Raw genomic sequence first — 15,362 nt, 5'->3', positions numbered from 1 at the left:
TGCAACTACATAAACTTAGGTATCTATCAATATTTTTGTTTTTCATTTGAATCAATGCTTTTGCACTTGACGAGATTACAAACAGTGAAATTCTTTTTTTTTTTTCATGTAAAGCTATTTATATATCGATGATAAATTTTTGTACTGACAGTGGATCTTTTTTATCAATCATGTTTTTCTTATATATAAGAATCATATTCAAGACCTTCGTCAAGAGATTAGAGCTCAGTTTTAATTAGACCAACGGCGTGTGTTAATTTAATTTTTTTTGTATTTAAATTATTTAGAAAACTTACATGTTTTACTTTTAAGTATAAAAATTTATTTAGTAATTAATTTTTATTCCAATTATATAAATAAAAATTATATAAATTATTTTATGCAATTTATACAAATTATGTAAATTTATTTTAATATATAAATCATACAATTTTTTTATTCTAATTATAAAATTAATAAAATTTTAGTGTCCAATTTTTAAATTATTTAAAAGGTGGACCAAAATTGTATTTTTGTCTTTATATTAAAATAGCGCAAGCACTGCTAGGATTTTTTTTGTTTAAATATTTTAAAATATATTACTTGTAACAAAGTTAATTGTCTCACTTTTACATGTTTAACGATTAGATTAAAAAAATTATTCTTTTAAAACTTAAATTATCATTATTTTACATATTTAAATATCAAAATAATCATTTATATTTATATTTTTTATTTTTATATAATGTATGAGAAATGACTAATTCATATCAGGATTCCCGTCAAACAAGTTTGCTTGGAAGCTCAAAATTTCTAGAGAAGTCATATGTACATATTAGCTCGTAGATTACTTTTCCAATTAATAGCTGGATTTTATTTCACACCTGATTTTTTTTTTTTTTTTTGATAGTACATGGCGTCGTTTTCTTTGGGAAATTTCACTGAAAGCTCAAATAAAACTATATATGGAAAAGGGTTAAAGATTGACTCCACGACAAGCTTTTAATATGAATAAAAGAATGAAAGAGGAAATGGATTTAAGGGACAAATTCTAGCAACTAGGAACTAGAGGTGTTGAAGTAGCACAACAATATTACAACAGTTTGCAAAGCAAAATGAAACTAGACAAAAAAGAATATAGCCAGGAAAACACAGCCAAAATTGTTGCTAAGTTTTTCTTTCAAATAAGTATGCTTTCTACTCTTAGTGACCTTTGTTTCCTCTATATACTTTGGCATTTTCGAGCAAGATGGAGATTCAAGAATATAGGCGAGTGTTTGAGTTGTGTGAAATGAAATGAAGTGCTAAAAATTGGTATTTATAGAAAATTTTCTAGTTGGTAGCTTCAAGTTAGAATAAAACCAAGTCATTTGAATTCAATCAATTCAATTAATCCCTTGCGCACATTCCCCCGTTACAGATTTCAGCTGCTGCCATGCAAATCTGCTCGTGATGTCTTTCAATCAAATTCTTGCAAGTGAGATTCTTACAAGGTTAGGATTTTAGCTATGACAACTTGTCTCTTGCAATGCAAGTAAGATGGTCTTGGCTCTTGATTGAGTGATAAAAATTAATCTAGCAAACTCCGAGCAGACCCATTACAATGGTAAAGACTAAGAGGTTCAAGGAAGAATTAAATGAGTGAATAGACATTTTGGTTCTTGTCTTTGTATCCATTTTACATGTTTAACGATTAGATTAAAAAATTTATTCTTTTAAAAATTAAATTATTATTATTTTACACATTTAAATATCAAAATAATCATTTATATTTATATTTTTTATTTTTATATAATGTCTAAGTAATGACTAATTCATATCAGGATTCCCGTCACACAAGTTTGCTTGGAAGCTCAAAATTTCTAGAGAAGTCATATGTACATATTAGCTCGTAGATTATTTTTCCAATTAATAGTTGGATTTTATTTCCCACCTGATTTTTTTTATTTTTGTTTTTTGATAGTATATGGCGTCATTTTCTTTGGGAAATTTCACTGAAAGCTCAAATAAAACTAACATTGACTCCATTGCTTTTGGGACATTATAAATTTCGGTGACTATGAATCAGGGCATGTATAATATTTTGGTTTGAGGCTTTCAGTTTCTGCTTTAAGAGATGGCTCGGACTAGTCTTTCTTCTATATCAATACTTTTTCTTATTTTGCTGATATTTGCCTTTACTTTCTTTGCACAGCTTGCTCCAGTTAGTGCAGGTTTGTGATCTATCTCATTCAAATATGTACAAAAGCATGTGTGTAGAATTGTAGAATCACAATCACTATTCGAAGTTCCACTACCTTATATTTATTATTTGGTTTAGTCCATGTAGGGGTTTAATATGTAATTTTTTTATATCTTTTTTATCAATAAATATTAATAATTAATATATTATGTTAGTTTCTTTTGAAAGCTTAAGACTCTAGGCATGGTAATCAAACCAGTACTCATAGGTATTTGCTTAAATCCGTCTCGATTTTGACAGAAAATATCCAAGTTGATTAGGTACGGGTTCAGGTATTATCCGACTTATTTAATCGGGGTTGGGAACAGGGATGTCACTACCTGTTCCATATCCATTATCTATCCGCTCCAATGGTGAAATCATCAAAATTTTATTTATTTTTTTTTTTTATAATTTTTACATAATTTAATATTCTTTTTTTATGATTTTTGTAGACAGATGCACGACAAATAAAGTAGTTAAAAATAAATGTGTAATAATTATATTTTTAATCAGATTTTTAATATAATTTTTTTAAAAAAAAAATTTATGTACAAATCTATAGAGACGGAAAGAAACACCCGATATCCAACGAGTACAGAAATAGAATAACAAATTTTAACTCGTTAGATATGGGGACACAGATACAAATATATGTTTGGAAACCGAGATTGAAAATCTGAAAAGACAATACCTATTCTCACTCCATCCGTTGGCATATCTGACTCCCAGTATATAAAAATTAAACATTCATGAATGTAGAAACATGTACATCTTGAACAGGTCACATTTAACATCTTGTCATTTTAAATTGCAGATCCGAGAATGAGAAAATTGGGTGACGTGCCAAGTCCACCTCCTTCACCATTGCGTAACCAAACGCATGCCCCTGGTGTTCGAAAGACCCTTGGTGTTCTAAATGTTCCTTCTCCCCCACCCATTTTAACTAATTTCTAACTGTCAGCTGTAGACAGTTATGTGTGTGTTTGGATTCTCCTTAATTTCTGATCCACGTTTCAACCGAGATTTTCACGTTATAAATGAACTATTTGTTGCTTTAATTTGGTGACGTGCTTCTGACCCCAACAAACGGGAAATAAAACATGTGGTAACTAATAACTTTTGATGTTACTTTGATCCCAACTGAAATGTTACAATAAATCATATGGGCCTCAAGCTTTGACTCTCATTTTGTTTATTTTACTGTATTATATTTTACGTATAAATCACACTGTATCCCAAGTGTAGTACTTAGGTACAATTCGATTCCGAAGATATTAAAAGGCATTTTATTTATTATTTTACTTTTCTGTACATTAACAAGTCTAACATCTCACACTATACATTAGTAATATGATTAATTAATTCAATATATACTGACATAATTAATATCGAATAAGATAATCAAATAGTTAAGAAAATGGGGATAAAAATAGACTAAAGTTATATGATAATTAAAATAGTTAAGGAAATGTATAAAAAGATAACTCGCTTTAGCATTTAATTTTATTGGTCTTATAATTTTACATAAATTTAAATATTTTACACAAAAATTCACTCTAATATTAAGAATGTTAAAATGAGTGACTAATTTTATTTTTATAGGTCGTATAATACTTAAAAAATATATTATTTATACAATAAATGTTTTAAACAATAGTTATTTTTTATGTCATGTATTTAAATGGAAAAAAAATTAAACAACATTACATAAAATTAAATAATTCATGTAAGTACTCAACTGTAGATGCTCTTATAGAACATCCAACAATGTCTTATTATTACTTTATTTTCGTAGAATTATAAATTGACAATTGTGATTTATTCTTATTTCTAAGACGGTTGATTTTCTTCACAGTCAAATTTTTAATAAGCACCTTCTAGTTCTTAAAATAGAAAAAACATCCCTCTAATCCTTAGAAAAATATACCCACTCTTTCGTTGAAAAATCCAATATTTTTAAAACTAACTTAGTCATTGAACCAGAAAAGGTAGTTTAATTTAAGGTTTAATAATTTAATTGTGATTGAACCGGTAATGATTAAATAATTTTTAAAATAATTTTTTCTGGTTTAATAAGCACCTTCTAGTTCTTAAAATAGGAAAAACATCCCTCTAATCCTTAGAAAAATATACCCACTCTTTCGTTGAAAAATCCAATATTTTTAAAACTAGCTTAGTCATTGAACCAAAAAAAGTACTTTAATTTAAGGTTTAATAATTTAATTGTGATTGAACCGGTAATGATTAAATAATTTTTATTTTATTTTAAGTATAATATTAAAAAATAATATAATATTGAAATCTTCAAAATATTAGAAGTTAAACTTAACTTCAAATATCATAACTAAATTATTCTGAGTTATTTTTCATTTGCCATGACTTCTCCTATTCATTTAATTGTGGGGTAGTATAAACAATGTTAATCAAACTATTATATATTTATATCTAATATGTGTCAAAGATTCAAAATTGTTCAGTCAAACTCAATCTCTCCTATCCATAGAGTTTGCACAACCACATACCAATTGAGTCAAAAGAATTGTAATTAAAAAAAAAAAGAAATAAAGGGAAAAAGTGATGTTTATATTGGTCTCATGCAAATCTTGTGTCACGTGTTGTAAAAAACTATATATTGGTGAGTACCACGCAATTTTTCATAGATTTCTATTGGAGCAGTGCTTTATGTTATGGTAATACCATGCAAGAATTTACACGAATTCAAAGGAGGCTATGAAAACTTTTTATTGGTTCATTAATAAATTAAATAACTAGAATATTTAAAGAATCAAACAAAAATCAGCCGTGAGGTTGCTTTTGTCAATATATACAATCAAAACTTAATTCTCAAGAAGCAAGCACTACTAAAAAAAAAAATCTTTTACGATACCGTTTTTACGCCGGTTATAATTGAAACCGCCTTAGAAAATAGGTCAGTGACAATTTTGTAATTATCGTGGTGAAAATTGCAATTCACAACACATATTCTAAGACGATTATTCAAAATCGTCTTAGAATATTTTGTATAATAAAATTTGCGATTTATAACCGTCGTTGAAAGTATTTATTGACCGTCTTAAAAAACTTTTTTCTAGTAGTGAAAAGTATTTTTATCATTTTATTATTACAAAAGTTGGGGTGAACTTAAAAAAAAAAAGAGAGAGAATATGAGCTTTTACATATTTTCTCAACTTCTTGTGAGTTATTTTCACACATGAAATAATCTATAAATAAAATCAATCTACACAGCATAAACAAAGACTAGAGTACACAAACAAAATCATTTCAAAGCAATTTTCATTCTTTGAAGAAGGTATGCTGCTGAAAAGCCACAATAACATTCATGTTGTTCATCAGTGTAAATTAAAACAGCTTGTGATAATAATTTCCTTATATAGGTGCGACAGGTCTCACTTGATAAAGAATATCGGTTATAAAAAAAAATTGTATTACAATATCTTATCTTATATCTCTATGCCAACAAAATATAATCTTATTCTCAATTTACTATATCTTATTATTTACTGTTATCGAAGAATCTTCAATTAAATCTTGTCCATTGTTATCTAATCCTGTTATCTTGTAATTAATTGTCATGACAAGATAAAATTCTTTTTGGAAGGAGTCATTAGATAATTGAAGTTTACAATATTTGTTTTAAAGTTATATTTATGATTATTTGTAATCATAAAAATCTTAACGTTAAAATTTGAAAATATAAAAAAATGTTTAAAAATCTTTACCGAATGATTATAGTTTTATATTTTTTAGAGGAAAAATTAATTGAGAGACCCAATATTAATATGGGAGAGTGGAGTACAAATATAGGGCACCTTTACTCGGTGATCACGTCATATATTCAAATTAAAGGTGATAAACCGGAGGATATAATGAATTAAGATCATTAATTTATAGTTCTATACTATAAATAAAAGAAATAACTCTTGATCTCCACATTTTTCTTTTTCATTTGATCTTTAATAACTAAGTATACACTTAACTAGCGGTAGCAGTTATAAAAAATAACTCTTCAGCCATATAGTTATTTCCATTTTTAATCCTTTTTTAATTAAAAATTGCAACTACATAAACTTAGGTATCTATCAATATCTTTGTTTTTCATTTGAATCAATGCTTTTCCACTTGAGGAGATTGCAAACAGTGGAAGTCTTTTTTTTCATATAAAGGTATTTATTTATTTTATCGATGATAAATTTTTGTTAAAAAATTTGACTAATAATATTTAGTAGATCTTCTTTTTCAATCTTATTTTTCTTATATATAAGAATCAAACTCAACACCTTGGTCAAGAGATTGAAGCTCATTTCTGATTAGACAAATGACGTGCGTTGGTTTATTTTTTTTATTATTTAAATTATGTAGAAAACTTACATGTTTTGCTTTTAACTATAAAAAATTATTAAGTAATTAATTTTTATTCCAATTATATAAATAAAAATTATATAAATTATTTTATGCAATTTATACAAAATTATGTAAATTTATTTTAATATATAAATCATACAATTTTTTATTCTAATTATAAAATTTTAGTATTCAATTGTTTAAACTATTTAAAAGGTGGACCAAAATTGTATTTTAGCCATTATATTAACAATTTATATAAATAATTTACGAAATTTAATTTTAAATTGGTACATCAAACATTGTAATTTATGGATTGATTGTGATTCCTATGTTGTTATACAAGCCTTTAAGAGTCACTGCATTGTTGGTTGGAATTTGCCCAGAAGGTAGAGAGAGAGAGACAGAGAGGACTGAGGCTCCCCAGAGGACCATGGGCGTTGACACAAGCATTGCTAGGATTTTTATTGTTTAAATATTTTAAAATAACAAAGTTAATTGTCTCACTTATACATGTTTAAGGATTAGATTAAAAATTTTATTCTTTAAAAAATTAAATTATCATTATTTTACATATTTAAAGATCAAAATAATTATTTATCTTTTATTTTTTTATTTTTATATAATTTCAAAGTAATGACTAATTAAATTGAGGATTCCCGTCAAACAACCCATACTGAGATTAGGGGTTCACACTAATGACTTGATATTAATTTTTTCTGAATTTTTTAGTTCTTTTCTTATCCATTTTACTTCCTACACAAAATCTTTCAAACAAGTTTGCTTAGTCATATGTACATATTAGCTCGTAGATTACTTTTCCAATTAATAGCTGGATTTTATTTCACACCTGATTTTTTTCTTTTTTTTTTTTGAAAGTATATATATGGCGTCATTTTCTTTGGGAAATTTCACTGAAAGCTGAAATAAAATTAGCATTGACTCCATTGCTTTTGGGACATTATAAATTTCGGTGACTATGAATCAGGGCATGCATGTATATTATTTTGATTTGAGGCTTTCAGTTTCTGCTTTAAGAGATGGCTCGGACTAGTCTTTCTTCTATATCAATACCTTTTCTTATTTTGCTGATATTTGCCTTTACTTTCTTTGCACAGCTTGCTCCAGTTAGTGCAGGTTTGTGATCTATCTCATTCAAATATGTACAAAAGCATCTGTGTAGAATTGTAGAATCACAATCACTATTCGAAGTTCCACTACCTTATATTTATTATTTGGTTTAGTCCATGTAGGGGTTTAATATGTAAATTTTATATCTTTTTTATCAATAAATATTAATAATTAATATATTATGTTAGTTTCTTTTGAAAGCTTAAGACTCTAGGCATGGTAATCAAACCGGTACTTAAGTATTTGCTTAAATTCGTTTCGATTTTGATGGAAAATATTCAAGTTGATTAGGTACGGGTTAAGGTATTATCCGACTTTTTTAATCGGGGTTGGAGACAGGGATGTCACTACTTGTTTCATACCCATTCTCTGTCTGCTCCAATGGTGAAATCATCAAAATTTTATTAATTATTTGTTAATTTTTTTTATAATTTTTACATAATTTAATATTCTTTTTTTCATGATTTTTTTAGACAGATACACGACGAATAAAGTAGTTAAAAATAAATGTGTAATAATTATTTTTTTAATCAGATTTTTAATATAATTTTTGTAAATAAAAAAAAAAACTTGTGTACAAATCTATAAAGACGGGAAACAACACCCGATATCCAACAAGTACAAGAATAGAATAACAAATTTTAACCGGTTAGACAGGGACACCGGTGCAAATATATGTTTGGAAACCAAGATTGAAAACTCCCCGTATATAAAAATTAAACATTCATGAATGTAGAAACATGTACATCTTGAACAGGTAAGTGGTAACATTCAACATCTTGTCATTTTAAATTGCAGATCCGAGAATGAGAAAATTGGGTCCCAGGCCAAGTCCACCTCCTCCACCAGGGCATAACCCATCGCGTACCAGAGCGCGTACCCCTGATGTTCGAAATACCCCTGGTGTTCTAAATGTTCCTTCACCCCCACCCATTTTAACTAATTTCTAACTGTCAGGTGTAGACAGTTATGTGTGTGTTTGGATTCTCCTTAATTTCTGATCCACGTTTTAACCGAGATTTTCATGTTATAAATGAACTATTTGTTGCTTTAATTTGGTGACGTGCTTCTGACCCCAACAAACGGGAAATAAAACATGCGGTAACTAATAACTTTTGATGTTACTTTGATCCCAGCTGAAATGTTACAATAAATCATATGGGCCTCAAGCTTTGACTCTCATTTTGTTTATTTTACTGTATTATATTTTACGTATAAATCGCACTGTATTCCAAGTGTAGTACTTATGTACAATTTGATTCCGAGGATATTAAAAGGCTTTTTATTTATTATTTTACTTTTCTGTACATTAATAACTCTAACATCTCACACTATACATTAGTAATATGATTAATTAATTCAATATATCCTGACATAATTAATATCGAATAAGATAATCAAATAGTTAAGAAAATGGGGATAAAAATAGACTAAAGTTATATGATAATTAAATAGTTAAGGAAATGTATAAAAAGATAACTCGCTTTAGCATTTAATTTTATTGATCTTATAATTTTACATAAATTTAAATATTTTATACAAAAATTCACTCTAATATTAAGAATGTTAAAATGAGTGATTAATTTTATTTTTATAGGTCGTATAATACTTAAAAAATATATTATTTATACAATAAATGTTTTAAACAATAGTTATTTTTTATGTCATGTATTTAAATGGAAAAAAAATTAAACAACATTACATAAAATTAAATAATTCATGTAAGTACTCAACTGTAGATGCTCTTATAGAACATCCAACAATGTCTTACTATTACTTTATTTTCGTAGAATTATAAATTGACAATTGTGATTTATTCTTATTTCTAAGACGGTTGATTTTCTTCAGTCAAATTTTTAATAAGCACCTTCTAGTTCTTAAAATAGGAAAAACATCCCTCTAATCCTTAGAAAAATATACCCACTCTTTCGTTGAAAAATCCAATATTTTTAAAACTAGCTTAGTCATTGAACCAGAAAAGGTACTTTAATTTAAGGTTTAATAATTTAATTGTGATTGAACTGCTAATGATTAAATAATTTTTATTTTATTTTAAGTATAATATTAAAAAATAATATAATATTGAAATCTTCAAAATATTAGAAGTTAAACTTAACTTCAAATATCATAACTAAATTATTTTGAGTTATTTTTCATTTTCCATGACTTCTCTCATTCATTTAATTGTGGGGTAGTATAAACAATGTTAGTCTAACTATTATATATTTATATCTAATATGTGTCAAAGATTCAAAATTGTTTAGTCAAACTCAATCTCTCGTATCCATAGAGTTTGCACGACCACATACCAATTGAGTCAAAAGAATTGTAATTAAAAAAAAAAAAAGAAATAAAGGGAAAAAGTGATGTTTATATAGCCAAACCAATTTCTCTAGTCAAATCTAAGTTCTTGATCGGTTCAACTAGTTTTTGACATGTTCTTTGGCACTGACATATACTAATTAGTCAAATCTAAGTTCTCTAGTCAAAATTGTTCATTCAAACTAATCTCTCCTATCCATAGAGTTCGCACAGACATATACCAATTGAGTCAAAAGAATTGTAATTTTTTTTATAAAAAAAAAGAAAAAAAATGATGTTTATATAGCTGAACCAATCCCTCTAGTCAAATCTAAGTTCTTGATCGGTTCAACCAGTTTTGGACCTGTTCTTTGGCACACCAATTTTGAAGGTCATCCTGATGGATGGTCATCCCATGCATCAAAGTGTAGCTACTTGATATGAAACTAAAAAGTTTAGAACCTATGAACCAAACAAGTCACTTGAATTATACCGACTCTAAGAAAGCTAATAAGCATGTTTGGTCGTCCACTTGAACATTTGAATATAAGATACAAGAATCTAAAATGCTTAAGACTCCATGTTAGAATGTGAGTTTGGTCTTATTTATAGGGTGAGAGTTGTCACACATTTATATATTCTATCTTTATCTTACCTCTAGCTAATTTGGGGCTTAATTTTTTTTCAATACACACCCTTATGTTCAACACTTTTGGGTTTGGCGCGTGAATAATGTAGTGGGTAACCCTTTAATGAATCTAGAATAGACTTTAATACCATCTTCAAAATTTTTTGCATTGTGTGTTTGAATTCGTGTTGGACGAAATTAAATAACTATACCAAAATAATTCCTAGTTTTTTTAGCTTCTGTCAAAGCTCTAATTTTCATTATCATTTTTCTTAGTTTAATATCTGTGCATAGTGATATTTAAACAAGTAGATATGTACTAACTTTGTGTAAAGACTATTTTATACTACCTTTAATTGTTTTTTTTTTGGTAAAAGTTATCCATGGGGCAGGGGGCTGCTGCAATTATATATCGTCACTACTATAAAAAAATGGCTTTAACGATGGTCCAAAGTGAGATACAATGATGTTTTTTGTCCGTCTTAGAATGTGATGTCATCGAAGATTACAAATTTCAACGTGTCTGAAAGCACCATCTTAAATTAAATTATCATTATTTTACATGTTTAAGGGTTAGATTAAAAATTTTATTCTTTTAAAAATTAAATTATCATTTTTTTACATACTTAAAGATCAAAATAATTATTTATATTTTTCTTTTTTAATTTCTTTATTTTTATATAATATCTAAGTAATGACTAATTCATATGAGGATTCCCGTCAAACAACCCATACTGAGATTAGGGGTTCACACTTATGACTTGATATTTTTTCTGAATTTTTTAGTTCTTTTCTTATCCATTTTACGTTCCTACACAAAATCTTTCAAACAAGTTTGCTTAGTCATATGTACATATTAGCTAGTAGATTACTTTTCCAATTAATAGCTGGATTTTATTTCACACCTGATTTTTTTTTTCTTTTTGTTTTTTGATAGTATATGGCGTCATTTTCTTTGGGAAATTTCACTGAAAGCTCAAATAAAACTAACATTGACTCCATTGCTTTTGGGACATTATAAATTTAATTTCGGTGACTATGAATCAGGGCATGCATGTATATTATTTTGATTTGAGGCTTTCAGTTTCTGCTTTAAGAGATGGCTCGGACTAGTCTTTCTTCTATATCAATACCTTTTCTTATTTTGCTGATATTTGCCTTTACTTTCTTTGCACAGCTTGCTCCAGTTAGTGCAGGTTTGTGATCTATCTCATTCAAATATGTACAAAAGCATGTGTGTAGAATTGTAGAATCACAATCACTATTCGAAGTTCCACTCCCTTATATTTATTATTTGGTTTAGTCCATGTAGGGTTTAATATGCAGTTTTTTAAATCTTTTTTTTTATCAATAAATATTAATAATTAACATATTATGTTAGTTTCTTTTGAAAGTTTATGATTTGCTCAAATTCATCCCAATTTTGATGAAAAATATTGTTGACTAAGTATAAATTCGAGTTTGGAGATTAATTTACTTTTTTTAATTGGAAATAGGGATGTCACCATACATACTATTCATGTATCCGTCTCACTGATGAAATTATTAAATTTTCATTAATTACTTATTAATTTTTTATTTATAATTTTTATATAATTTAATATATTTTTTATTGATTTTTATAAACAAATGTATTACAAATACAGGTAGTTAAAAAGAAATATGTAACAATCATTTATTTTAAATCAAATTTTTAATATAATTTTTTTAAAAAAATTTTGTACAAATTTAAACATGGGATGTGAAAGGAAAAATAAATTTTAACCTGTTGAAAGACAAGTACGAATATATATGTTGAGAAATCAAAATCTAAAAACGTAGTATCCATCGTGTCCCATTGTCATCAGGTATAAAAATTAAACATCCATAAATGTAGAAACATGTACATCTTGAACAAGTAACATTTAACATCTTGTCATTTTAAATTGCAGATTCGAGAATGAGAAAATTGGGTGGCGTGCCAAGTCCACCTCCTTCACCGTTGCATAACCGAGGACCTGGACTTGGACCTGGTCATCACATCACTAATTTCTAAGTGTCAGGTGTAGACAGTTATGTGTGTGTTTGGATTCTCCTTAATTTCTGATCCACGTTTCAACCGAGATTTTCACGTTATAAATGAACTCTTTGTTGCTTTAATTTGGTGACATGCTTCTGACCCCAACAAATGGAAAATAAAGCATGCGGTAACTAATAACTTTTGATGTTACTTTGATCCCAGCTGAAATGTTACAATAAATCATATGGGCCTCAAGCTTTGACTCTCATTTTGTTTATTTTACTGTATTATATTTTACGTATAAATCACACTGTATCTCAAGTGTAGTACTTATGTACAATTCGATTCCGAGGATATTAAAAGGCATTTTATATATTATTTTACTTTTCTGTACATTAATAAGTCTAACATCTCACACTATACATTAGTAATATGATTAATTGATTCAATATATACTGACATAATTAATATCGAATAAGATAATCAAATAGTTAAGAAAATGGGGATAAAGATAGACTAAAGTTATATGATAATTAAAATAGTTAAGGAAATGTATAAAAAGATAACTCGCTTTAGCATTTAATTTTATTGGTCTTATAATTTTACATAAATTTAAATATTTTACACAAAAACTCACTCTAATATTAAGAATGTTAAAATGAGTGACTAATTTTATTTTTATAGGTCGTATAATACTTAAAAAATATATTATTTATACAATAAATGTTTTAAACAATAGTTATTTTTTATGTCATGTATTTAAATGGAAAAAAAATTAAACAACATTACATAAAATTAAATACTTCATGCAAGTACTCAACTGTAGATGCTCTTATAGAACATCCAACAATGTCTTACTATTACTTTATTTTCGTAGAATTATAAATTGACAATTGTGATTTATTCTTATTTCTAAGATGGTTGATTTTCTTCACATTCAAATTTTTAATAAGCACCTTCTAGTTCTTAAAATAGGAAAAACATCCCTCTAATCCTTAGAAAAATATACCCACTCTTTCGTTGAAAAATCCAATATTTTTAAAACTAGCTTAGTCATTGAACCAGAAAAGGTAGTTTAATTTAAGGTTTAATAATTTAATTGTGATTGAACCGATAATGATTAAATAATTTTTAAAATAATTTTTTCTGGTTTAATAAGTACCTTCTAGTTTTTAAAATAGGAAAAACATCCCTCTAATCCTTAGAAAAATATACCCACTCTTTCGTTGAAAAATCCAATATTTTTAAAACTAGCTTAGTCATTGAACCAGAAAAGGTACTTTAATTTAAGGTTTAATAATTTAATTGTGATTGAACCGGTAATAATTAAATAATTTTTATTTTATTTTAAGTATAATATTAAAAAAATAATATAATATTGAAATCTTCAAAATATTAGAAGTTAAACTTAACTTAAAATATCATAACTAAATTATTTTGAGTTATTTTTCATTTGCCATTACTTCTCCCATTCATTTAATTGTGGGACATTAAACTAAACAATGTTACTTTAACTATTATATATTTATATCTAATATGTGTCAAAAATTCAAAATTGTTCACTCAAACTCAATCTCCCGTATCCATAGACTTTGCACAACCGCATACCATTTGAGTCAAAAGAATTGTAATTTATTTTTAAAAAAAAGGAAAAAAGTGATGTTTATATAGCCAAACCAATCCCTCTAGTCAAATCTAAGTTCTTGATCAGTTCAACCAGTTTTTGACATGTTCTTTGGCACACCGATTTTGAAGGTCATTTTGATAGATGATCTTCCCATGCATCAAAGTGTAACTACTTTATATGAAACTAAAAAGTTTAGAACCTAAAAATCAAACAAGTCACTTGAATTATAGTGACTCTAAGAAAACTAATAAGCATGTTTGGTGGTTCACTTGAACATTTGAATATAAAATATAAGAATCTAAAATACTTAAAGACTCCATGTTAGAATGTGAGTTTGGTCTTATCTATAGAAAGATAGTTGTCTTACACTTATATATTTTATCTTTGTCTTACCTCTGGTTGATTTGGGACATGAATTTTTTTTAATACACACTCTTAGACCCAACACTTTTGAGTTTGGTACGTGAATAATATAGTGGGTGATCCTTTAATGGATCTAGAATAGACTTCAATATTATCTTCAAAAATGCTTGTCTGTGTGAATTCGTGTTGGACGAAATTAAATAACTATACCAAAACAATTCCTAGTTTTTTTAGCTTCTGTCAAAGCTCTAATTTTCATTATTGTTTTTCTTAGTTTAATATCTGTCCAGTCATATTTAAACAAGTAGATTTGTGCTAACTTTGTGTAAAGACTATTTTGTACTACCTTTAATTGTTTTTTTTTTTTGGTAAAAGGTATCCATGGGGCAGGGGGCTGCTGCAATTCTATATCGTGTATCATATATATTGCAAAATCCTTTCCTTCTCCTTTATACATTTTATGTTCACCCTAATCTTCTCATAAAGAGTAACATTAAACAAGATTAGGAGATTCCACAAAGGAGATTCTACTTAGAGATACCTGCCAAATTTTCCACTCAAAAAATTAGTCTTGAACAAAATTATTAACATGTTGTACTAATGGTAAAAAAAAAAAAGAATAACATAATTTTATTAATTTAAATAGAGGTAGCATATATGTCCATCGCATTTCAAACAACGCAGTGTTATTGCTCGGCTTCACCCTTATCCTCTTACAAAAAGCACATATATAACTATATTTAGATGA

General features: G+C 27.1%; 1 long non-coding RNA gene across 1 annotated transcript; it reads left to right on the top strand.

The window, feature by feature from the left end:
* Positions 1-1,981: 1,981 nt before the first annotated feature.
* LOC114387300 lies at positions 1,982-3,504 on the top strand. The gene is made up of 2 exons (XR_003661287.1): positions 1,982-2,192; positions 3,018-3,504. It is a non-coding gene; the product is annotated as an uncharacterized LOC114387300 (long non-coding RNA).
* The last annotated feature ends 11,858 nt before the right edge of the window (positions 3,505-15,362 follow it).

Source organism: Glycine soja, chromosome 15 (assembly GCF_004193775.1).
Source record: "Glycine soja cultivar W05 chromosome 15, ASM419377v2, whole genome shotgun sequence".
In the NCBI taxonomy this organism is placed as follows: Eukaryota; Viridiplantae; Streptophyta; class Magnoliopsida; order Fabales; family Fabaceae; genus Glycine; species Glycine soja.
This window is presented reverse-complemented; position numbering and strand designations above follow the sequence as displayed.